Here is a 24269-nt window from a genome sequence, read left to right on the forward strand (position 1 = left end):
TTACGATATTTGAATTTTTGTTTTATTGATGAAGATTATAAGATGTCGATTTATAGCTCGATCGATTTGCTGTGTGAAATGAGAATAAATTTCTTTAATGTGTGAAACTTAAATTACATGTTTGTGTTTGTTTATTTCTGGTATATATATACTAAATGTGATGAAATTTAATAAGGTTAAAAAGTTTTTGGTCTCTCTACTTTGGCTAAAATAATAATTTAGTTCCTAAACTTTAGTTTGTAACAATTTAGTTTATGTACTTTCATATTAGTAACAATTTAATCCTTATAATTTAAAGTTGGTAATGATTTAGTCCTTATCATGAAACTTTTTTATTAAGTTTCTTAATTAGATAAACTAAAGAGAGACCAAATATGTTTATAACTAGAAAGATTAAATTGTTATATGATAAAATTTGACACTTAATTTTAAAAAATTCTTTTACTATAGGGACTAAATTGTTACAATTTTTAAACTACAGGGACTAAATCGTTACAAATTAAAGTTTAGGGGACTAAATTGTTACTTTAGTGAAAGTATAAGGACTAAAACGTTACAGATTAAAGTTTAGGGACTAAATTATTATTTTAATAAAATACATAACTGAATGTGTTTTTAAACCGATTAGTAAATAGATCGTATAATTTTATTATTTTCAAGAGTTACGTTCTTAGCCCATAGTTTTGAGAATTGAATTAAGTATTATTGCCATTAGGAAAGAAAATTTAAGTGACTTCATTTTATTGTTATTTTTAAAAAATAACACTAAAATAAGACCCATTGAAATCTATACATAGGTAGCTTATAGCTCTGTCAAATTGGTCTTTAATGTATTAAAAAACTTAATTAGGTCATTGTGGGAAAAAAGGTTAAATTTTGTTAAAAAGAAGTTGATATATCATTGAATTATTTATTTTAATGCTATTTGACATTTGAAATTCAACTTTCCCATCACTCAAATTCGATCCACCAATCAACAAAATACTAACAAAACAAAAGTTTATTAACACGTAAACTTCCTATTGACATATTTTGAGAATTCTTTTTAATGAATTAATTAATTAAGAATTTCTAATATAGTAAAGGTAAAGTCAAAGACTCCAAAAAGATTTAAGACCAAGTGTTTGAGAAAATCTTAAATAATTAAGGATCATTAATTAGATATATATTTGGTGTAAACTTTATTATCGAATGTGTATTATGAAATTAATACTATTCGTCATCAGTTGAATTACTCAATAAATGAACTATAAACAAACTTCATAGGTCGTTCAAATTCAATAAATAATTACATGAAATTAAAATTTTACTATTACAATTTACTCCTCCTAAACTGCATTTTTATTATATTTATTTTAATTATGTAGAGGTGGAAGAACGAACCATCAATCTTAAAAATGAAAAATAGATATCTTATATATCGAGTTTTACTTAAATTAAAATTTTTTTATACACTTATGAACTATAGTTAGTTCATAGTTATATTGTTAACTCAACTAGTGAAGACGTATGTCTTCGACGAAACATCAGAGAGTTTAAATTTCGGCCATTGAATTAATTAAAATAAGGCGAGGATATAAATGTAAATTCGACCCAAGAAAAAGGTGAGAAAGTGGGTGTGGGGAAGTTAGAATATCATAAATTGGAAAGAAGCAAAGACCAAAAGTCCAAATTGGAATATTTCAATCAACAAAAAGAGAGAGCGTCAGAGATAAAACAATAAAGTCAAAATTGTTGGGCTGGTGGAGTTGGTCAAATTGATTGAACCTATCCTTTCATTACGTTTGCCACATCGCTTTCAATTTCGATATCGTTTGGCTTATGTTAATTCGGAATGAATCAAATCTCCCCGAATAGATCTCCATAAACGAGACTCTTTTTGAGTAGAACAACTACCGTGATTCGTGCACGGTTAATTATTAGAAATCACCCCCGACTTCTTACTACTGCGCTAATTTTAGGGATGAGTTAAAATAATATTTTAGTCTTTGTATTTTTAAAAATGATCATTTTGGTATCTAATTGCAAAATTTTTAACACAAATTCTACACATAGTAGAGATCATTTAATATAAAGTCATGGTCATATTTCAAAAATATATTAAGTGCAGTGTTGTGTTGAAATCGTGATAGAATAAAGGAAATTAAAAAGATTAAGAGACTAAAATGGTCAGTTTTTAAAAGTACATGGACCAAAACGAACATTTTGAAAAGTTAAAAGTACACAGAGATCAAAACAGTATTTTAACCTTCAAATTATCATTTAGTTGAACATTATTTTTAGTACAACACGTGAGTGGGAGAATTCGAACTCACAATCTTAAATGCCTTAACTCATTGAGCTATGCTTAGGGTGACTAGCTTGATTTTTTAAAAATTATTAATAAAAAACTATACACTTTATCATTTAACTTTTACATCAATTTCAATCATATATATTGGCTCAGTGACCAATAAAAACGCGAGTTTAAATATAAATATTTATATGGAATGAGTTCGAGTTATGATTTACTATATAAGGGTTATATATCCTATAAGTTACTTTGACAATTAAACGTAATAGAATTATTTCAGATCGATAGGATTAGAGCTAGATTGGATAATTACAAATTAAAATAAAAAACTTTTATGTCTATTTTATTTTGGTCCTTAAAGATATCAAAATATCTATTTTATTCCTATAGTTTTCTTGAAATAACAATTTATGCCATGTCTTATTTTACCATTATCTTCCTTTCTTTCTTCCCTCGTTTTTCCGTGGATGTTTCAATTTTGTTTACTATTATTTTAAAAAGCCTTTTTAGAAACAAATTTATTAAAACATGTTTTAGTTTTTTTTTTTAATTATTGTAGATTGTTTTTTTTTCTCTTTTTTATGAAGTGACATATTTTATTTTAAATGGTTATTTCTTCCACACCACGAACTTATAGATAAAATTTTAATATATAATAATTTCGTATTTCATAAGTTGATTATTAAATAGAAAATTATCCACATATTTTATAAATCTTGCAAATTTAAAGGTTTAGTTTTCAAAATATATATTTTTTAATTTTTTATTTCAACTTTCTTAAAAGACATGATTAGAACATTTTGTAAATATGACCACACAATTCTTCCACTTTGCAAATTTATAATTTTTAAAATACATCAACTCTGGTTCTATGGTAACCATTTGTTTTTTGTTATTTGTTTTTAAAAATTATGTTTATTTTCTTACCATTTCTTAGGTACGTCATCCACCTTTCTTAAAACTATCTATTTTTTTTATTTTTAGTTTTTAAAACTATGTCTAAGTTTTGAAAATCTACTTACAGGTGGGTGTGAGGATTCGAACTCACAACTTCACGATTCAAGTTGATAATTTAAAAAATGTTCTTAACAAATATATAACAAAACGGAGAAGTATATCATATTCATAGACTTAATTTCAAAAAAAAAAAAGTTACTAAAGAACTTGATAAAAGCACACTAAGGAAAACAAAACAAAAAAAATAAGGATCTAAATATATTTAAAAAAAAGAAATAAAAACGTAAAAAAGGAAACAATTTCAAGATAAGAATATTCCCATTTGTGTTTTGGATTAGCGGAGAAACCACTACAATTTTGCATTAAATTATTGGTATTTGAATGGATTTTTATATTATTTACTTTTTGACCCGAATGGGAGAGAGAGAGAGAAAGATGGGACAATTAAAATAATTACCAAATGACAAAATACTTTAAATCTCTTGACTTTACAAATTCCAAAAGCTAGTGCTTTTGTCCTTTCCTATTTACACTTTTTATTTTTCAACTCTCCATATTTATTTATTTATTTTATATTTAAGTAAATAACATAACTCAAATATATATATTTTTAAGTCTGACAAAAATTTGAATTTTAACAAAAATATAATAATCCAAAACTCAAATTCAAAAGGTAATAATAAAAGACAAGAAAAGGTTACATTTATACTATGTTTAAAAAAATTGTAACATTTTTTTATCATATATATTAAATCATGCTTAAAATCTCACTTTTAATTTATACAAATATATTTCTAGATATCTAGAAGGGAAGAGAATTTATTTTATTTAAATTAATTGAATAATCATAATTGTATCCAACAAATTAATTTATTTAATACTCTGACCAGGTTTGGGTGTCCATAAATGTTACAGAGACATTATTTTTGCCTATTAAATGATATGTTATTTTTGCTAAATGACTGAACATATTAATTAATTATTGAATTTTACATTATTTTTCCATTTTCTCTCTAATATTTATGAAATTTAATTTTACCTATAAAGTGTACATTTTTTTTTTTGATAAAAAAACAACATTGCATTAAAAAATAAACCACTAAGGGTTACTATAAAGTGTACAACATTTTTAATTAAGCTACTTCGGTATCATTCTTGAAATGAAACAAAATAATATGGAGCCAACATAAGTTTAGCTTAATGGTAATTGACACTTGTATTTGATTAAAATGTTATGGATTCGAATCTCTCACCCTAGCATGTGCATTCAAATTGATAAATTACACTCTTAAAAATTACGATGGAAATAAATGAAATAAAAATGAAAATAAAGAGACTGAAATTGTAATTTTTAAAAGTACATGGATTAAAATAGACCTATTTGATTAAAATGTACAAAAGTTGGAAGTAAATAGATAATAATAAATATTAATGAGGAAAAAAGGGAAAAAAAGGAGTATAAAGAAAAAAAGGAGAATCTCAAGAAACTCACTCACGTTTTCTTTACGTTGTCATTCCCAAGCCTGAACCCGAACTTCCCTCGTTTCCGTTCTCTCTCTCTCTCTCTGCTTTCCTTTCGATCCAAATTCTCAAAAACCACACAAATTTTTCAACCAATTTACGAAATTGAAGGGTTTTTCGCCGCCGGGAAGAGGATTTTCCGAGCCGATCCAGTGTCAGGCTTAGCCATGGTGGCGACTTGGTTCTGGATTTCGAGCTTCTTCTTTCTGCTTTTGGTAGCCCTAAGTTCTGTTCTTCAGGTAGCGCACGCCAACTCCGAAGGGGACGCGCTCTACACTCTCCGCCGGAGCTTGTCCGATCCTGATAACGTGCTCCAGAGTTGGGATCCTACTCTTGTTAATCCCTGTACTTGGTTCCACATCACATGTAACCAGGACAACCGCGTTACCCGAGTGTACGCTCTCTGTTCCTTTGTGTTCACTATTTGATTAGTTTTTGTAATGGTTTTCTTTATCTTCTTTATTTAGAATACCAGAAATTTTGTTATGCTTTTGGTCGGTACCGTCTCTTTTGTGACGCGATTTGTGAGGATTATTTCGTTCTTATTATCTTCTCTTCTGAACTAGTATCATCGATTATGTTGTGAATTTGGTTGATCGTTGTATTTTATTATTAGTCTATGAGGACAACGTCAATTTAACTCTGCTGCTTAAAGACGAACGATAATTTGTAGACGGAAGTGCGAATCCACTCGTCTGGCTATTTGTTTGATGGACGCTTGATTGTAAAGGATTAGGTGCCATCCAGTGTGGTCTTGGAGTCTTATTTAGGACATCTCTCCTTACTAGTCTACAAGCCTGTGTTGTTTTGGTTTGATGTTGGCAGCTGATCAAACGATTGATTTATTTTGCAGGGACTTAGGCAATTCAAACTTGTCCGGACATCTGGTTCCTGAACTTGGAAGGCTCGAGCATCTGCAATATTTGTATGTTCTTTAATCACAATATTTATCTTTTCCTTGGTCACTGATTGGATGCAGATTTTTGGTTGTATAATGTGATTACTACCTATGTTCTTCGAATTAAATAATTTGTTAACAGTCGTATAGGAGTTGTTTAAATTCTTCCTGGAAAAAGTTTCTTGAAAAAAAAATTCAAATCCATGGTAAAACTAGTAGGATTCGAACTAGTAGATTATTCAACTAGCTGAAATTAAGTACAATACGACCTAGGGGAACCAAACAGCTCCTCTATCTCTCCCAAACTGCTTCCGAGTTCTCCTAACTCTTATACGTGGTATTTACAACCATACACAACTATTTTCAACAACCCCCCACACGCACTACCACATAAAATTTTTCGCCCCCAATTCTGTTACTACACACCCTTTCTTATATCTTCTCGAGTAAGTGTATCTGAGGGGAGGCCTATCACGAATGCACAACTTGTATTTTGAAACTCTCCACTTCCTTCAATAGTCCTTGTGTTAAAAAAAGCGTTGGTATGAAAATCTAGTTGATGTGTTAAATGTTTATGACTTTATGTGCGTGGGTTTCTATACTTATTCTGATTTTGTACTCATTGTGGTTTTTTGTACTCTGCTGCCACTAACTATGTAGGGAGCTTTATAAAAACAGCATCCATGGAACCATTCCAGATGAGCTTGGAAACTTGAAGAGCCTCATCAGTTTGGACTTGTATAACAACAACATCACTGGAAGAATTCCACTTTCATTGGGGAATTGAAATCTCTTGTGTTCTTGTGAGTTCCATTTTACATTACTCATTCTTGTTTCGCTTGGTTGTGTTGGTTTAGAAGTTCTAATTTTCTTTCTAACTCCAACTTGTATGTACGAACAGTTTTGATAGTTGATGGCAAGTTCATGATTTAAAGGAAAGTCTTGTTCTTATAATTAACTCTACAATATTATAAATAAAAAGTTTCCTTCTATCCATGATTTAGAGAACAAACTTTTTCTGCTTCAGCTTGGTAGTTGATGATTGCAATATGAAACCACTGGCTATTAATTTTCTGTTTCTGAAGAGGAAGTAATCTGAATGAATGCTTTCCCCAGTGATCCCTTCTTTTTGTAAAACCTTTTTTCTGAATTTCTATTTTGTTTTGCAGACGGCTCAATGACAACCGATTAAATGGACCAGTCCCAAGAGAACTTACTGGAATTACAAGCCTTAAAGTTGTGTAAGTATTTGTATATTTACAACCGTTTTGTAGTAGTAGCCATTTAAATGATATACTTCCATGGTTCAAATTTGTGCCTTGTCATATGGTTGATTTATGATGGCTTGTGTCTCCTTTGTTTCAGGGACGTCTCAAATAATGACTTGTGTGGAACAATACCAACCAATGGACCATTTGAGCACATACCTTTAAGCAAGTAGGCTTCTTAATTTCTTTCTTATTCTTCGAGTTGCTTCTCCCTCCCCCCATTTCTATTCCCTTTCTATCCCATATTTTTAACTGCATTTAAGCGCAAATAGCTCTTGCCTACACCAACTTAAGGGAAGGGAGAATAAAACTTTTACTTTGTGTTTTCAACATAATACGTGACCTTATTTCGCTCCTTGTATTTCTGTGCTTGGATAAAACTTATTGTCTGAAATTAATGGCGCCATTAGAGATAGATCCTTCCTCACCCAATGAAGCTAAGAAAATGAAAATGGATGTAGTAAGGGACACTTCAAGAGGCCTCTCTTGGTTCTTACAAAGAAATTTGATGCCTGAACCCAAAGTAGAAAAAGCTTACCCCACCAGCACCATCTTTCTGAGACATCCTCTAACTAATCACTGTTCCTCCGAACTACCCTATGCCTAACCACACAACAGATAACCATGACCCACTGCTCTTATTACTGTTCTACTACCCTTCTCTCACACAACCCACTCCTCTAACCGTTCAGCTCTCCACTCTCGAGCTTCTAATGGGTTGGTTGGATTGGCATAAATCTCACTATTAGGCCTACCACTCATATGATTGGAAGTAATAAGAGTTGGAGACTTTTGAATCTGTGATGGAAGGCTGAATAATTAAGACTAAACCTTTGATCGAGTCCATGCGCACATTCCGTTGTAGCTTTGTTAATATTCTTGTTTACTCTTTTCTTTGAGGTCTGTGATGGACAAGAATTTCGATTCTCGTGGTTTTGACAAGGCCACCTTAGTAATTTCCTCCAAGTCCAAATTGCTTCAGGCCATTCATTATATGTTGTTATTCTTGTTTATTGGTGCAGCTTTGAGAACAACCCTAGAATGGAAGGACCAGAATTGTTGGGACTTGCTAGCTATGACACAAATTGCACATAGAAGCCAAGGTGATGCTACAAAATTACAGCAGGTAATGGTATGGTATTCGGGAAGGTAAAGTAAAAGTGTTGTTTTCACTCTATAGTGAATTGGGAAATACTAAAATCTAAAATGACAAAATTAGTGTTTGTAAATTGTAAAATACCAAATGCTTTGGTATTTGTAACTCAAAACTCTACTTTTCTGCTGCCACGACATGAATTTGTGCTAATGTAATTCTACCAACTGCTTTACTCGTCTCTTCATCTTCTTGTTATTATTATTATCATTAATTTTTTTTTTGTAATTAGTCCTTAGATTTGATCTTGCTTGGTTGGAGCTGATTTTTTTTTTTTTTTCTCCTTTTGTTGGGCGCGTTTGATTTATTATTATTATTTTTTTAAAGTTCGTTTTGTCGTTTAAAAATATAAGCATTTTTATTTATTTAACCCCTTTTGAAATGCTTTAATTTGGTGACGGCTGATAATTTTCCTTTCCTATAGTAAGCGTTTTTAATTTCTCTTTTTTTTTTTTTAATAATTGTATATTAGTTTTAAAGTTATGTGGTAAAATCATGTATATTTTCGGTTGAGGGGAAAAAACAAACTCAAATTTTTATTTCTCTCTTTCCTCCGACCTTTGCCAATTGCCCTCTTCCTCAAATGATGAAAAATGAGCCTTTTTTTTCCTTCTGCTTTTCTGTTTATTTTAGTAATGATTCTACTTAATAATAATAATCGAAATATGTGAATGTATAATTGATTAAAAATTTTGTTGAGTTTGTAAAGTTTTCAAAATATCACTTTACCGATATTTTAAGACAATTTTAGATTCTCCTATCGATAATAGATTTGCAAATTTTTTACCAATTAGTTTTAGACACGTATAGCACGTCACAAGTACCCATTCCATGAAAAGTATGATTTATAAAAGTTTGCAAGGATAGTGTTATTTGTCATAATAATAAGAAGAGATAATGTCTTTGTCCCATGTTTATAAATTTTACGGTATTAGATTTTTGGATTTAAAACTTTTTTCAAATATCAAATTTGTCCTTATGGTATTTATATTTATATCATTAATTTATTTAAATACAAAAGATTAATGTTTCAAATTTGATTTTGTAAACATTAAATTATTGTGGGACCTAAATGAATCATTTTCATAATCTTCTCATTTACTCTTTAACATATTTTACTCAAGAATGAAATTTATTACAAATATTCAATTATTCTCATAGCCCCAAATTTACTTTTTAATATATTCTAGTAGATAATGAAATTTATTACAAAATATTTTTTCATTTCGTTCCAATTTTTTTTTTGCCAATTTCAGTACTATAGTCATTATAACATACACTTATATGGATAATATACATATACATATATATTTATTTATATGGAGATATAAACTATATATCTGGCTACCTTTTCATTTATATGAAATATAAACTATATTCGGCTATAAACTTAAGCAACATACACTTAATAATGGTGATATAAACTATAGTCATTATAATATACACTTATATATTAATATAATTTATATTTGGTTATAAAGTATATACGGTTATATCTCTCTACAATTAACAAATAAAGAAATAACCTACAAACCTTTCGGTTGGCGACTAGACAATGGTCGGGATAATGGAGGGCCCGAATGGTCAACGGGCAACCGGGGACAAAAAAAAATCTTGTGATAAACGAACGTAAACAATGGATGGGCAGCCGGAGACAGCTAGACAGACTGTTCCGATGACGAAGAAGAACAGAGACAGCAGCTGGAGATGAAGGAATGTAGACGGTGGTCGGAGACGAAGGAATGAACGGAAACATAACTATTTTGGAGATTTGGTTAGTATTTTGGGATTTGGTATTTTTTACTTTTGGAAAGTCTAATTAGGCAAAATTTAACGGATTTAAAATGTAACCTATCAGGTATCCAATTTTGGATTTTAAAATTAATTAATATTGAGGTGTAGATACAAAAAGATATACTAGTAAATTGGGTGATGGGTACTCTCTCAAATGGGTTCTTTCATGACAAAAGTATAAATTTTATAGCTTCAAATCCTTTTATGTAATTATAGTATTTAAATAGTCTATCAATATACTAATCCCCAAAAGTAGAATTACTACTTAAACATACATGGAACCACCAATACAAAATCCTATTTGACAAAGAAAATAATGTTGGATTGGTACACCTTTTTCATCCGTTTTCTCGTGGGTCTTGGTTTTTTTTTTTTTTTTAAATGTATTAATGATGGAAGATTTATCTTTAGATTTAATACTAGAAGGATCGATCCATCAATTAATAAATTCATGTGCGGGTTGTAGTGGTTGATTGAGGGCAGTAAATTTGATTCTAAGGAACTTTACGAATTTGTAGATTAGACGCAATTCGTACAAATATATCCAATACTTTAATCCGTGCCTAATAGACTAGAGACGACCATAATACTCTTTCTGTGCCAATAAAAAGTATTGTATGTTCTTTTTCCTGTTAAGAAGAAATAGATAGCCTTATTATGGAGTTTAAAAAGAAAGATACCTATAACCCCCACTAAACTCATTCAAATTTCAAAAAGAGTTTTATAATAAATAATTAATATAAACAATAAAAAAAAAAGTTGAAAATGTGGCTTACATTCTCCCACTAAGCCCACTAATGTAAAATCAATATCTTCAACCAACATTATTCTCAAAAGAAATTAATTGAGCCAAATCGAGCATAGTTCAGTGGTTAAGGCACCTATCTCTGGCCTTTCAAGGATTGTTTGAATGAAGTCATTAGGACTGTATGTTATACGAGAGAGATGCTTAGTGGGCAGTTACCTACCCAATATCACTTTTGTAGGCTTTAGGAAGGAGATAGATATTTACTTATAACCATTGATAGATGAGTTGACTGAGTTGTAGAGTACCGACTTTGAGATGTATGATGTCTGCAGTGGTCGGAACTTTCGAGTGATTGCACGATAAAGTAAATTGGGTGAAGAAAATCATATTTTTTGAGTTACCATATTGGTTGAATCTTAAGATTCGACACATACTGGATGTTATGCATATTGAGAAAAATATATGTGATAATGTCATGGACACATTATTAAACGTCAAAAGGAAAACAAAGGACACTGATAAATCACATAGAGATTTAATGAGGTTAAACATTCGTAAAGAGCTAAAATTTCAACAAGTCGGGAATAAATGGGTGAAACTTTTGGACCTGTTGGTTATAGTTGGATGTATCCAATAAAGAGGTATGATATGTTTAGTGACTTCATGTCTAGTTTTCAATAAATAGTAGTCATAATAACACATGCTCATAGAAGATTGATGACATTAAAACAATACGTAAGGAATAAGTGCGCCCTGAAAGATCTATAGCACAAGCATTCATTGCAAATGAATCATTAACGTTCTGCTTGATGTACCTTAAGTGCAATTGAAACAAATTTCAATAAACCAGTTCAGAATGATGATCTGCGAAACTTGAACGAAACAACCAAAGGATATTTGTCTGTGTTTTCACAATATGCACGTCCAACCGATAGTTCAAAAATGACACAACTATCGCATCATGAGTTACAAAAGCCCACTGGTATGTCTTAACCAATTGCGAAGCATCGATGAATGGAAATAGTATGTTTTTTTTTTGTTTAATATTTAGAAAATTATTCATACTTCAAACATCTATTCATTGTTCAATCATTGGGTAGAGAGCACGAAATGGAGCTTCAACATGGACGTAGTGGTAATCTCACAAGGCTTCAAGAGATCTTATTTCCGGGATCAAACGAAGTTGTGAATGAGTTGTATGCACTTGTCTTTGGCCTGGACCGTCGAGTAAATTCATATCAAGGGTGTGTTACTAATGGGTTCGGTTCAACACAAACGAGAGGGATGGTCGTTGCACCACTCAAAATAGTGGAGTGTGTGTATTTGGTGGAGATGATAATAAGAGATCTGACTTCTATGGTATTATTAAGGAAGTGATTGAATTGAACTACATTAAAGACAAATGAGTTATTCTATATAGGTGCGATTGGCAAATCCTAAGAGAATCACGTTCGCCAAAATAATAACTTTACAAGCATAACACACGTCACTTATGGTAAAAGGATAATCCATTTATACTTGTTTCTCAAGCACAACAAGTATTTATGTTTGATGATCTCCAATTAAGTAATGGATGGAAAGTAGCTCAAAGAATTCAACACAAACATTTATGCGATGTGCCTGAAGTAGATTAAAGAGATTGATTTAGTCGAAGCCAATATCATCAATGTGTAGTGGATGAAGTGGATCTCGAGACACAAACATTTCATATATCAGACATAAATCCAAGTATAGTATCCGACAATACTGGTACAATTGAGATAGTATTAAATTTTGATGAAGTACAAGACGAAATAGAGGACGAGGACGATGATGAATATGATGAAACAACATCGTCGGATGAAATCGATGACTATGATATTGATGAGTAATTCAATATGGTATATTATATGTTTTGTCAGTTTATAATTTTTATTTCGGACTAATCCTAACAACTTGTGTTCTCTTTTCTTATTTTATAACATAATGTCATCAGATAGCGAAAGTGAGGATACCATTGTTGGAATCATACGAGCTCGGGGGAAACTCGTGGCGAATTCTTGTTACGAGTCGTAAATCGTGTTGGGAAAATCAACCTCGAATGGACGAGCAATAGGGGAGACCGGTTGGACCTGGGTCAGCTTCATTTACTACTGAAATAGGTTATCTGGCACGCAACCATATTGATGTGAAGTGTGCAAAGAAAAATAGATAACGGTCCTAGGACTAATAAAATCATTCAGATATTGCTGGTGAACATTTTCTTATGTTGTATTTGTTGGCTACTAATAATCGAATATGTTGTTAACTGGTTTTACTGACTACGTTTTGTAGGAGATGTTTGTTGTCGATATATCTCAGTCACGTGTGCATAGATATATTTTATACGAGATTGGAACTCGATTCAAGGATTATCGAGCGAAACTACATCGACATTACAAAAAGTACGTGATCCAACACGTGCTCGCCAAAAGCCATATAAAGACATTAAACAAGAAGACTGGAACATATTATGTGATAGATGAGAATCTCCGACATGGAAGGTAACTAATATATGATCTTAATTCTTTGTTATCATTTTATAAGTATCGTTTCTTAACTAAACATGTAATTTTGTAGGAAAAATCTGCAAAAAATAAGGTGGCACGTAGTAAATTGAGGTTCATACATCAAGGTGGACAAAACCATTTCAATGTCATCGAGAAGATTCGGTATGAACCCAATAATTTATTTGAATTGTATTGCGACTTTAGATTTTAGGTTCTTATTATTCTTACTACAACTTAACAATCTCTTTAAATAGCGAAAAAAGATGAGACATATTTAAGTCTCATTCATATATTCTTCAATAGGCATTACTGGGAGGAAAGAGGTTGGATTAACGAGGAAGCGAGGAATGCATATGTAAGTATTCATTTAATATTGTAATACGTAAAGTATTGATGTAAGATATATATAGCTCAACGTTCTTAACGACACCTTTATTTTTTTTTTCAGGAAGAAATGATTACCTTAAAAGCGTATCATGCTTCTCAAGGAGACAATAAAACATACGAAGAAATAATGAAGACTATCATTGGGAAAAGATCGAACTATATAATAGGAATGAGATATGGACCGAAGCCCACCAGAAATCAGGATCATCATCAAAATACTCTGATGAATATGTGGAGTCATTAGAGTCTCGTCTTCAGAAGCATGAGAAGAATTGACAGCTCAACGAAAGGCGACGAAGACCAACAAAGGGCCACCCAGAACAAATATAGAAAGCATTGGAGGCCCAAAGACATGAGTTTAATAGGAAACTTCTCGAAATGCAACAAATGCTTCTTTCGAGGGGAGGAATTCATCGAATAGTTTGGTATGTCGTGAAATTAGTTTCTTGGTATTCTGGCTATGTGCTCAAGTGTTAAAACTTTACGTATGTTTTGAGAGTATGTCTTCTGGATTATATTTGTCTGGAGTATGATATGATACGTATGTATTGAGTACTGATTTTGTTTGAATATATTTTACCTTTGGAGTATGTCATGAGTTTGTGACATTAGTGACATTGGTTTGGGGGGGTATGGTTGGTGGTTGGGGGTATGAGAATGAGTTGTGACATTGGTGTTTGTTGGGGAGGGGGATAAGATTTAATAAGTGTTCTAAATTCAATTGTTAATATGGTGTGATTTTTAGGGGAGGAAGATATGAGTTAGTGGTGTTATGAGTTTATATGTTTGGTATTGTGACATTGGATGTGTTTGTGACATTGAGTTATGATTTCATGTGTTTGGTATTGTGACAAAAGGGGTGGGTTTGTGACATGGATGTTAGTTAGTTTATTGGTTTGATTTTATTTATTCGTGTAGAATCTACTTTCATATTTATACTACAAAAATAATTGATACAATTCTTTGTGCATGATTGATACTGCAAGAATGGTGGAAGCTTGGACGTTGGAGAGGTTATTTGTGTGAATTTAGTTAGACGCTTGGACGTTATTTTTCTTTTGTACCCTGATTTTAAAATGAGTTTTATTTTTAGCACTTGCCATGTTACGAATGATATTTGTTATTCAATGATATTTGCTATATTTTTAAATTTTTAGCAACAAGTTTAAGGTCAAATTATGTTATTATAATTTAGTTATATGGAAAAATGATGTATATTCATGAAATTTCGGATGGAAAATCAAGAACATTAAAATGTAATTGTACGGAAATCTTGGAAATTTAGGATTGTAAATTAGGAAACAAATAAAGAATGAAATAATATATTATTAATACAAATTAATAATAAAAAAGTGACGAATTTCAGCATTTCGTCGCCTACCATAAAAAACGATGAAATGTATTTAGTCGCAAGAGTGACGAAAATCCATTTCGTCGCCTTGATAGCAACGAAATAAAAGCGTTGCTAGGGCGACATTTTCTTCGTTTTTGTCGCTAAAACACTTCAGCGACACAGAATCGACGACGAAACTACGATGCATCGTGTTTCGTCACCGAAACACATTAGCGACGAAATTTAGGCTTCAGCAACGAAAAGTCTTAAATTTTGTAGTGACTCCATTTTGTTTACACGATAAATGATAGGAGTGGACCTTACATTTTTAATATAATGTTGATGATATTGGTAAGCAGTGAATTGAATTGAAGAGAGTAATATACCTAGTAGATGGATGTTAAACCCTACAGAAAATTTCTAGGAAAAAATAAAATTTTCTACAAATATTTATAATTTATGAAATAATAAATTTTTTAATTTTTAGTTTTTAATTTCAAATTAAAATCACAACCCTGTCTCGTAAATTCACATAAAAAATTTAGGTTTTGAGGGTATTTTTTTTGTTCGACTGAAGATTTAGGGGTTTTTAAAAACATAAGCAGCAGTCTTTAAGATTTTCAAAATTGATATTTTAAAATTTATAATTAAAGTTTTGAAAATTACGCGTTTAATTAATAATAGAAAATTCAAAACAAATTAGTTAGTACAAGAATTTGACAAATAAAGATAGACGGTAAAAGAATAATGGAAATTTACTTATTTTATTATAATAATTTATGTAAAATTTTGTATGGGATCTCAAATAAATTTTGTTTTCTAACTAATTTCTACATTATACTTCGAGATATTGTTGTTTTTTATTTATAGCCTTTACTCAAAAAATTTTAAATATCATACACATCCCGTAACGTCTCTAAATAGTCTAAGGGTAAAAAGTCGAGTTATTATAAAAAATAACATCATAATATTCTTAAAAGATAAAATGATAATAATGTTACTTGAAATTTGAATTTAAAAGATATAATAAAATCCTGAAAAGATTATAATAAACCAAAATTATTTAAGCTATAAATTGGATTGAGTTGCATAAGAAAAATAAAGAAAGTTTGAGGAGTTGAAGTGCTTGGTTGATTCGCTGTTCACTGGTACGTTCTTTAAAACTGCCAAATAACACATACTCTCACGTTTCAATTTCTTGATCGTTTCTTTTCATTTTACATTCCAACTTAACCACTATGGATTGACCTATTGGTCTGAAAGGACCAAAAAAAAAAAAAGATTTAGAGGAAATAGATTCAAACCCCATATTTGTCCATTTACTTAAATATGTCTGTAAGGTTGAAGTTAGACTATATGAAAATTTTAGACCTTTGTATTTGGTGCGTGATTCATTTATATTTTTATATATGTTTTGAAAATAAATTTATTAAAAAAAAGGGCATAATGCACTGGTTTAGAAAACAATTTTAAATTTAATGATCCAAAATGGCTCATCTTCAAAATCAATCCAATAATTTTCTACAAAATTAATCGGCGGAGATTCTGAGGAATTATTCTCCATCTATTTATTATTTGTAGAAAATTTTACATTAGATGTTATTTTTTCACATAGAATCTTTATTTAGATGGACGTTAAATTCCTACGAGAAATTTTTATTCAAAAGAAAAAATTATTAAATTTTCTAAAAATATTTTTACAACTATATCATGTCTCGTAAATCCACTGTAAAAAAATTTAGGGTTAGGGTTTTTTTATAAACAATATATATAAGCCGTAGTCCTTTAAACCCTAAATTGATATTTTAAAATTTTAGAATTAAAATAAGAAATATAATAACTTCAAAATTATAATTGAAATTTTTAAAATTACGCCTTTAAATAAGGAAAGAAAATTCAAAACAATTAGTTTATAAAAGAATTTAAAAAATGAGAATATCTATCTTCATGGTATTAGTCGGTAAAAGTTATTTATTTTGTCATAATAATTTATGTAATTTTTGTATGGGAATCTTGAATAATTTTTTTTTTTTAATAATTATTCTCTAACATTATAGTACGGATTCTTGATGTTATTTTTTATAACCTTTACTCAAAAATTTTTAAATATCAAAAGCATTCCAGTAACGTCCCTAGATAGTCTAGTTATAAAAAGTCGAGTCATTCAAAATGACATCAATTATATTTTGAAAAGATAATTAAAATGATAATGTAATTTAAAATTTGAATTTAAAAGATAGAATGAAAATTTTGAAAGATCAATAATAAATTCAAACTATTTAAGCTATAAATTGAATCGAGTTGCATAATAAGATAAAACGAAATTTAAAGAAGTTGAAGCACTTGGTTGACTCGTAGTTTATTGGTACGTTCTCTGCAAATTTTAAGAGAAAACAATATTCTCACATTTTCGATTTCTTCATTCTTTCCTTTCAACTTTGATTTCAATTTAATCATCATGGTTGGCTAATTGGTTTAAAGACGTCAAAAAAATTCAAAAAGAATTTAGAATAAATGAGTTTAAACCCATGATGACCAGACGTGGTTTGGTTTGGGATTCATTTATATTTTTATGTATGTTTTCAAATAAATATATATAAAAAAGTTAATAATGATGCACTAGGTTTCGAAAACAGTTTTTGAAAGTTTTTTTTAATTAATGATCCGAAATGCCTCATTTTTTTTTTTCTGTAGTAGATTTTTAATTATTTTATTATTACACACTTCTGTTTTAGGATTGATTGGCCTTAACAAATTTACCTTGCAATTACTTCTATTGCAACATAAATAGTTTTCGCTTATTATCTGAGAGGTAAATAATAATAGACCTTCAAACTTATCCCTTGTATTTATTTATTTAAAAGGTTCGGTATAGACATAAATCAAGCATGTTAATGGAAATTTCAATTTTCCACCTAAAAAAATTGTGATAAAATTGAAATTTTTAAAAATTAATTAAATCTAAATTAAGCATTTTAACAAAAGCTTCCCTAATTAACCTAAATTAATGATCTGAAATTGATCTTTTAAATATTTGAATCAAAATACGAAATATATGTAACTTCAAAATTATAATTAAAGTTTTGAACTTTACGCATTTAAATAAGAAAGAGAATTCGAAACAAATTAGTGAGTAAAAGAATTTAATGTTAAGAATATCTATCTTCATGGTATTAGTCGGTAAAATAATTTAGTAAAGTTATTTATTAATTATTTTGTTATAATAATTTATGTAAATTTTGTATGGGATCTCGAATATTTATTTATTAGATATTAGACTGAGATTTGATGTTTATTTCTATAGGCTTTGCTCAAAGGTAAGTTTGAAAGTCTCTTACCTTTGCACTCTTCAGTCTTCACACGTACTGTAGATGCATTTCTTGTAGAATCTTTTTTTTTTTTTTTGCTTTTTCTTTTCAGTAATAGATTTTTTAATTATTTTACTAATTACAGATTTTCGTTTCAGGATTGATTGGCATTAACAAATTACCTTGCGATTATTTCTATTGCAACATGACTAGTTCCTACTCATTATCCGAAAGGTAAATAATAGACTTTCAAACTTATCTTTTGTATTTATTTATTTAAAATGTTTGCCATAGACATAAATTATGCATGTCAATAGGAATTTCAATTTTTCAATACTTTAAAAAAATTGTGATAAAATTGAAAGTTTTAAAAATTAAGATTAAACCTAAATTGAGCAGCTTCGATTTTTTAACCAATCAAAAAGATTCGAGGATTAACGGTAACTTTTGAAACGTTAACAATAAACCTAGCTTAGGCATATAATGGAAATTTCATTTTTTAAACCAATAATAGAGATTGATGGTAAATTAAGAGTTCTAAAAGAAAATCTAGATGAAGCATTGTAACGAAAATAAAACATTAAATGTAATTGTAGAGATAAAAAAAATGGATTAAAAGGACTATATCTATAATTTAATTAGAAAAAAGTTAATGACTAATTATAAAAATTCCATTGGCAGCGACAGAGAAGAAGATTTGCATTCAATTTTTATGGATATGGAAATGGATAAGAAGTGTCCTTTTGGCATAAGAGGTGTTGAATTCAATCCGAGTCACGAAGCTCTGTTGGTTGATTATCTTTACAACAAAGTACATGGCCACCCCTATTGTTTAGAAGCTGTCAAAGATTTCGACCTCTATGGCAACCATGAGCCATGGCAAGTTTTCGACCTATTTGGAGGAGTCGATGGCCAAGATCTCTACTTCTTCACCCAGCTCAAGAGGAAGTGGCCTACCAAACAAGACTCCTCTCGCATCAGCCGTCGAGTTGGTACCAATGGCGGTACTTGGAGCGGTGAGAATTCTGAGACTCCCTGTTTTATCTTCCGTCACGGGTGGTCTTATTGGTTTCTCCAAAACGCTTCCGTATGAGAATGGTGGATTAGAACACCATGGTGAGTGGATTATGAAAGAGTTAGTTTGGACGAAGCGTATGTGCCTAACGAAGGCAGTAGTGACATTTCTTTGCCGGATTAAAAAGAATGATAGACCGAAAAAGAAAGGGACCAAGAGGAATTCAATGAGCTTGAGCAAGAATCACTAGCACCACAACCCCCATCTTCGTCAGTTGTACCATGGGGGCAACAATTACCAGCATCAGAGTCTCAACGTTCTTTATTTGCTCAGTTGGAACAACTATTATCAGTACCAGAATCTTCATCTTCATTTGATGGTCAAAGGAGGAGCAACTACCACTATCAGAGCTTCCAACTTCTTTCATTGCTCAATTGCAATCGCTATTATCACCATCGGAGCCGTCATCTTCAAGCGATGCTCAGACGTTGGAGCAACAACTCCTAGCATCAGGCCTCATTATTATCCATTTTTTGTTCAGTCAGAGCAACAAATACTAATACCAGAATCTCATATCATTTGTTGTGTTCAGTCGGAGCAACCATTATCAGCACCAGAGCCTTCATCTTCATGCCTTGCCCAGCCAGAACAACCAATACTAATATCAGAATCTCAATCTCCATTTGTTGTTCAGTCGGAGCAACAGTTATTTGCATCAGAGCCTTCATCTCCATTTGTTGTTCAGTTAGAGCAGACTTTATCAGAATTAGAGCTTCATCTTCATGTCTTGTCCAACCAGAACAACAAATACTAATATCAGAGTTTCAATCTCCATTTGTTACTCAGTCGAAACAACAGTTACTCGCATTAGAGTCTTCATCTCCATTTGTTGCTCAATAGAGAGAAAACTTTATCAGCATCAGAACCTTCATCTTCATGCCTTGCCCAACCAGAACAACAAATACTAATATCAGAATCTCAATCTCCATTTGCTGTTCAATCGGAGCAACAATTACTTGCATCAGAGCCTTCACCTCAGGTACGTTTATTGGAACCAAATAATCATCAGATTGTTGAAAAAGACCCTATAGCTAATGTTCAAATTGTTGAAGAAGATCTCATGACAAATGTTCAGATTGTTGAAGAAGGCCTCATAGCTAATGTTCAGACTGCTGAAGAAGACCCCATAGCTAAGGTTGAGATTGCAAATAATTATGAAAATGTGGAAGGATGGGTACCACAATTGGAGGAAAGCAATGAAGACTATTTCGACTTTGATGTTGAATCCTATCTTCGCAAGTCAAGGAGACAGACATATATTTTGCTGAGGAATGAATGGAACCAAAAGATGCAAATGATTATCCATGTAATTTTTGCTATTGTAAAACTTCATAATATTTGGTGATGGGTGAAATGATGACACTTCATCTACTCATCCTCTCTTCAAATATATACATTCTTGAATTGAATTTGTTACATGGTTGTTGAATATTATATATAATCATAGATTTTTTTCCTGTATTTGTGTTCTTATTCTTTTGCCAATTATATTCACTTTTCTCATTGGCACTGGACGAATTCCCTAACTGAAAATCAAAATCATCCAACAAGTAAAGAATCCCCATCATTAAAACCAAATTAAAAAAATCTCTACTGGGTTCATAGATTTTTTTTCCTGTATTTGTGTTCTTATTCTTTTGCCAATTATATTCTCTTGTCATTATTATATGTAATGATAGATATTTGTGACATGATTGATATCAAATTTTCACTATTGTTGAAGCTCTGCTCAACTGGTAAGAAAATAAATAGCTTCAAATTCGGCTTAAACTGTTCGAATAATGCTGGAAAAATGGCAGAACATAAATAGGAATTTAGAAAGAGAGAGAAGAAATTAGGGATTTGGGTGGATAAACATCAGATTTAGATGCAATAAAATGAAGAACCCAAGCAGAATCTCCAAAACCATCCCTATTCCTCCGATCGATTTCCTCCCAATTCCACCGTCACTTTTGTCATTGGCACTGGACGAATTCCCAGGAACTGAAAATCAAAATCACCCAACAAACAAAGAATCGAATCCCCATCATTCAAATCAGAACCCAAAAAGCGTATGAATTTTTGTGTTGCTGTTACGTGGAAATATGAATTAGGCCGTACCTTTTGCACCTGGGGCACTGCTTGGTCCGCTGGTATGATTAGACTCTTTGAAAATCTTTGCTTCTGTAGAGTTGGAGGCAAGTGCAACAGAGCTGAAACCCAGATCAAAAGCAAACACAAGATTAGATACGAAGCCCACAATGTGTTGACAAAATGCCCAACTGAGAACGAACGAAGAAGAAACCGGGGGATTGGTTTACATATAGATGCACTCGAGATGTGTTAACAAAATGCCCAATTGAAATGTACAGAGCACGACCATGGGATTTGTGCACATACACAAGAACTCAAGGTGTTTGACAAAATGCCCAACTGGATAATATAGCGAAAAAAGCATGGGGTTTGTTTACATATAGATGCAGTCGATATGTTTCAGAAAATGCCCAACTGAAAAATGGAGCCAAAAACCATGGAATTGGTGTGCATACAGATGCACTCGAGAAGTTTTTACAAATTCCCAATTGAAATGTACAAAGCAAAGCCATGGGATTTGTGCACATACAGGAGCCCTCAAGGTGTTTGACAAAATGCCCAACCGAAACATACAGTAAAAAGCATGGGTTTGTTTGCTTACAGATGCACTCAGTGATGTTGGCAGGGGCATGACAGGCAGCGGGGAGGCCCAAAGCGAGGGTGCCATTGATTTTGAGGCCAAGATTTGGGTCATCCTTGTCCTTGATGAGGACACAGAGGCACTTCTTGCTCTTCTGCACCACCTGCTTCAGTCCATTGCAGCAGTCGATGGTAGGCGTTTCTGCATCGCCGCTGACATAAGGCAGGCAAGGGGCGAGGCCGATGAGTTGGTCGGAGCAATCTGCCCTGTCTTGGTCTATGGTTGAAGTTGCAGAAAAAGCTTGAAGGAGAAGCAAATTGCAGAAAAGAGAGAGAGAGCTGTAACTTGAATTCATTCCATGGAGATAGAGAGAGAGACAGGGAAAAAGAGAAGATGGGTATTGTTGGTTTGGTGTGAAGTGGGCTGTTCTGTCACTTTTACTGAACTTGCAGGGGAAGAGAGAAGAGAGAGAGAGATTCTTTGCACTTACCAAAGAGATGATTTTGGTCATGTGAAGATGGTTTTCTTTTGTAAAAAAAGGAAAGTATTATTGATCTTATAAACAGCTTCAAAGAAACAAGAAAAGAAAAAGGAAAAAGGAAAAAGGAGAAAATGTTGGTGACTTGTGACAGTGTTTTGTTGGACAAGCATAGGAATGGTTTGTAGCTTTGAATTGAGAAATCTGCCCACGTGTTGGCTTCTGCTAGGTACATGGCAAGTTAAAAGTAGGGGAAAAAAAACAAACAAACAAAATTTCACTGTTTACTCGAGCTGACGAGGCGGGTAACTTGGTTATTAAAGCTGTCTTAACCAATTGAGTTAAGCTCATTTTTACCATTATAGCTATATAATAAACAAGGAAATGAGATAGTTTCTTATTTGTGAATTAGTGGGAATGTTTTTGAGATTAAAGCCCCAATATTCTCGAAACTATAGTGATGATAACTGAAAGCAACAAACGTAAAGAGAAGTTGTCCTCGGAACTCGATTATTGATTATTTACAAATGTTTGCAGGGAGAAACATCAAATTTAGTGCAAAGCTTAAATTTAGATAATATCATATTAATATGGAGAGATATGAAGCTCAATTTGATAGTTACTCTAACACAAAAACTTAAAACATTTAATTAATGGTGTAAAATCAACACTTTTTTTTTAATCACGTTTGTATTATTTTCTGCTGAAATCCAAAACTACATTCAATGTTTTTCTTTTTTTTTTAATGTGTTTGATTATGAACTAAATCCATAATGTTTCTTAAGAACCCGTGATTAATTAGGTAACTCTTCTTGGATCCAATGATTTTTGGCTAATCCGTGATCGTTTTGAATTAATTAATTATTGTCATGGGGGACCCCAACAATTTGAATTTGCAAATAGGCCACTCTACTTTCTTTTTTTTTTTCAAATTTCATTGTGTGTGTTTTTTTAGTAATTAGTTTGGTATAATATTTGCATGTGATGTGTCGTTTGGTTGGTCACGTGAAAGTTGAAACTTAGTATGAATTTTGTTTAGTTTTTTTTATATGCTTTTACAAAATTACCTTTGAAATTAATTTTAAATTATTTGAAAATGTCTCTTGTTTTCTTTTTATTTTTAAATCTCCTCGATTTGGTTATTTCCTTATGTGTCAGTTTCATTTCGTTTTCACCGTTTTTTAAATCATCAAATTTCAAAAATAAAACACAGTTTTTAAAAAACTACATTTTTTTTATATAAAAAGATTTGGTCTAGATTTTGAAAAATATTTACAAAAACTATATAACAAAAAAAAAAATGAATTGTTTCTAAGTTTAATTCTAAAAAAAAGAAAATGAAAAAATGAAATTATTATGAAAGTTATTAAGACTATTTTCTTACAATATTCTGACTAATTGAAGTTACTAATGAGGAAATAAATGATTGTTTGGGAGTGTTGAGAAAAACTGAAAAACCAAAGGATTTTAAAACTGATTTGATCTCAATAGGATTGATTTTATCTTCTTGTTCGAAATAGTTAGCCATATTAGCTAACTATAAATGAACGTTTGCTTTAAAAAAAATAAATTTAAAATAAAATAAAATAAATCTATAAAATAAAGTTTATTTTTTTTCTTTTTTTTTACAATATGTGGGTGTGGGAGATCGCCCAACCTCTACCAATTGGGGATATATGTCAATTACAAGGCTTACTTTGACACTAAAGTCTTGCCTTTATCTTAGTTAATGAAATTTTAAAATGTTAATGTCTTCGATGAGCTATTTTAGAAATTTATTTTCACAAATATCTAATGTTTACAAATTTACAGTTTTAGATTTTTTGATTTAAAACTTTTTCCAAATACCAAATTTGTCCTTATTTATCACATTTA

At 31.1% G+C, this 24269-nt stretch overlaps 2 pseudogenes across 2 annotated transcripts; one reads left to right on the top strand and one right to left on the bottom strand.

Annotated features, from left to right (window-relative positions):
* The first annotated feature begins 4783 nt into the window (after positions 1-4783).
* LOC148210624 (leucine-rich repeat protein 1-like) lies at positions 4784-8271 on the top strand (annotated as a pseudogene). Its single transcript, XR_015791962.1, has 6 exons — positions 4784-5165; positions 5625-5696; positions 6330-6472; positions 6839-6910; positions 7035-7106; positions 7960-8271. The product of XR_015791962.1 is annotated as a leucine-rich repeat protein 1-like (transcript).
* A 12686-nt stretch (positions 8272-20957) lies between these two features.
* LOC111024071 (non-specific lipid transfer protein GPI-anchored 14-like) lies at positions 20958-22271 on the bottom strand (annotated as a pseudogene). The gene is made up of 3 exons (XR_015791736.1): positions 21938-22271; positions 21364-21455; positions 20958-21246 (listed from the first exon to the last, which is right to left on the bottom strand). The product of XR_015791736.1 is annotated as a non-specific lipid transfer protein GPI-anchored 14-like (transcript).
* Positions 22272-24269: the final 1998 nt, after the last annotated feature.

This window comes from Momordica charantia (genome assembly GCF_013281855.1).
Source record: "Momordica charantia cultivar OHB3-1 chromosome 6 unlocalized genomic scaffold, Mcharantia_2.0 BLBB01000006.1, whole genome shotgun sequence".
Classification (NCBI taxonomy): Eukaryota; Viridiplantae; Streptophyta; class Magnoliopsida; order Cucurbitales; family Cucurbitaceae; genus Momordica; species Momordica charantia.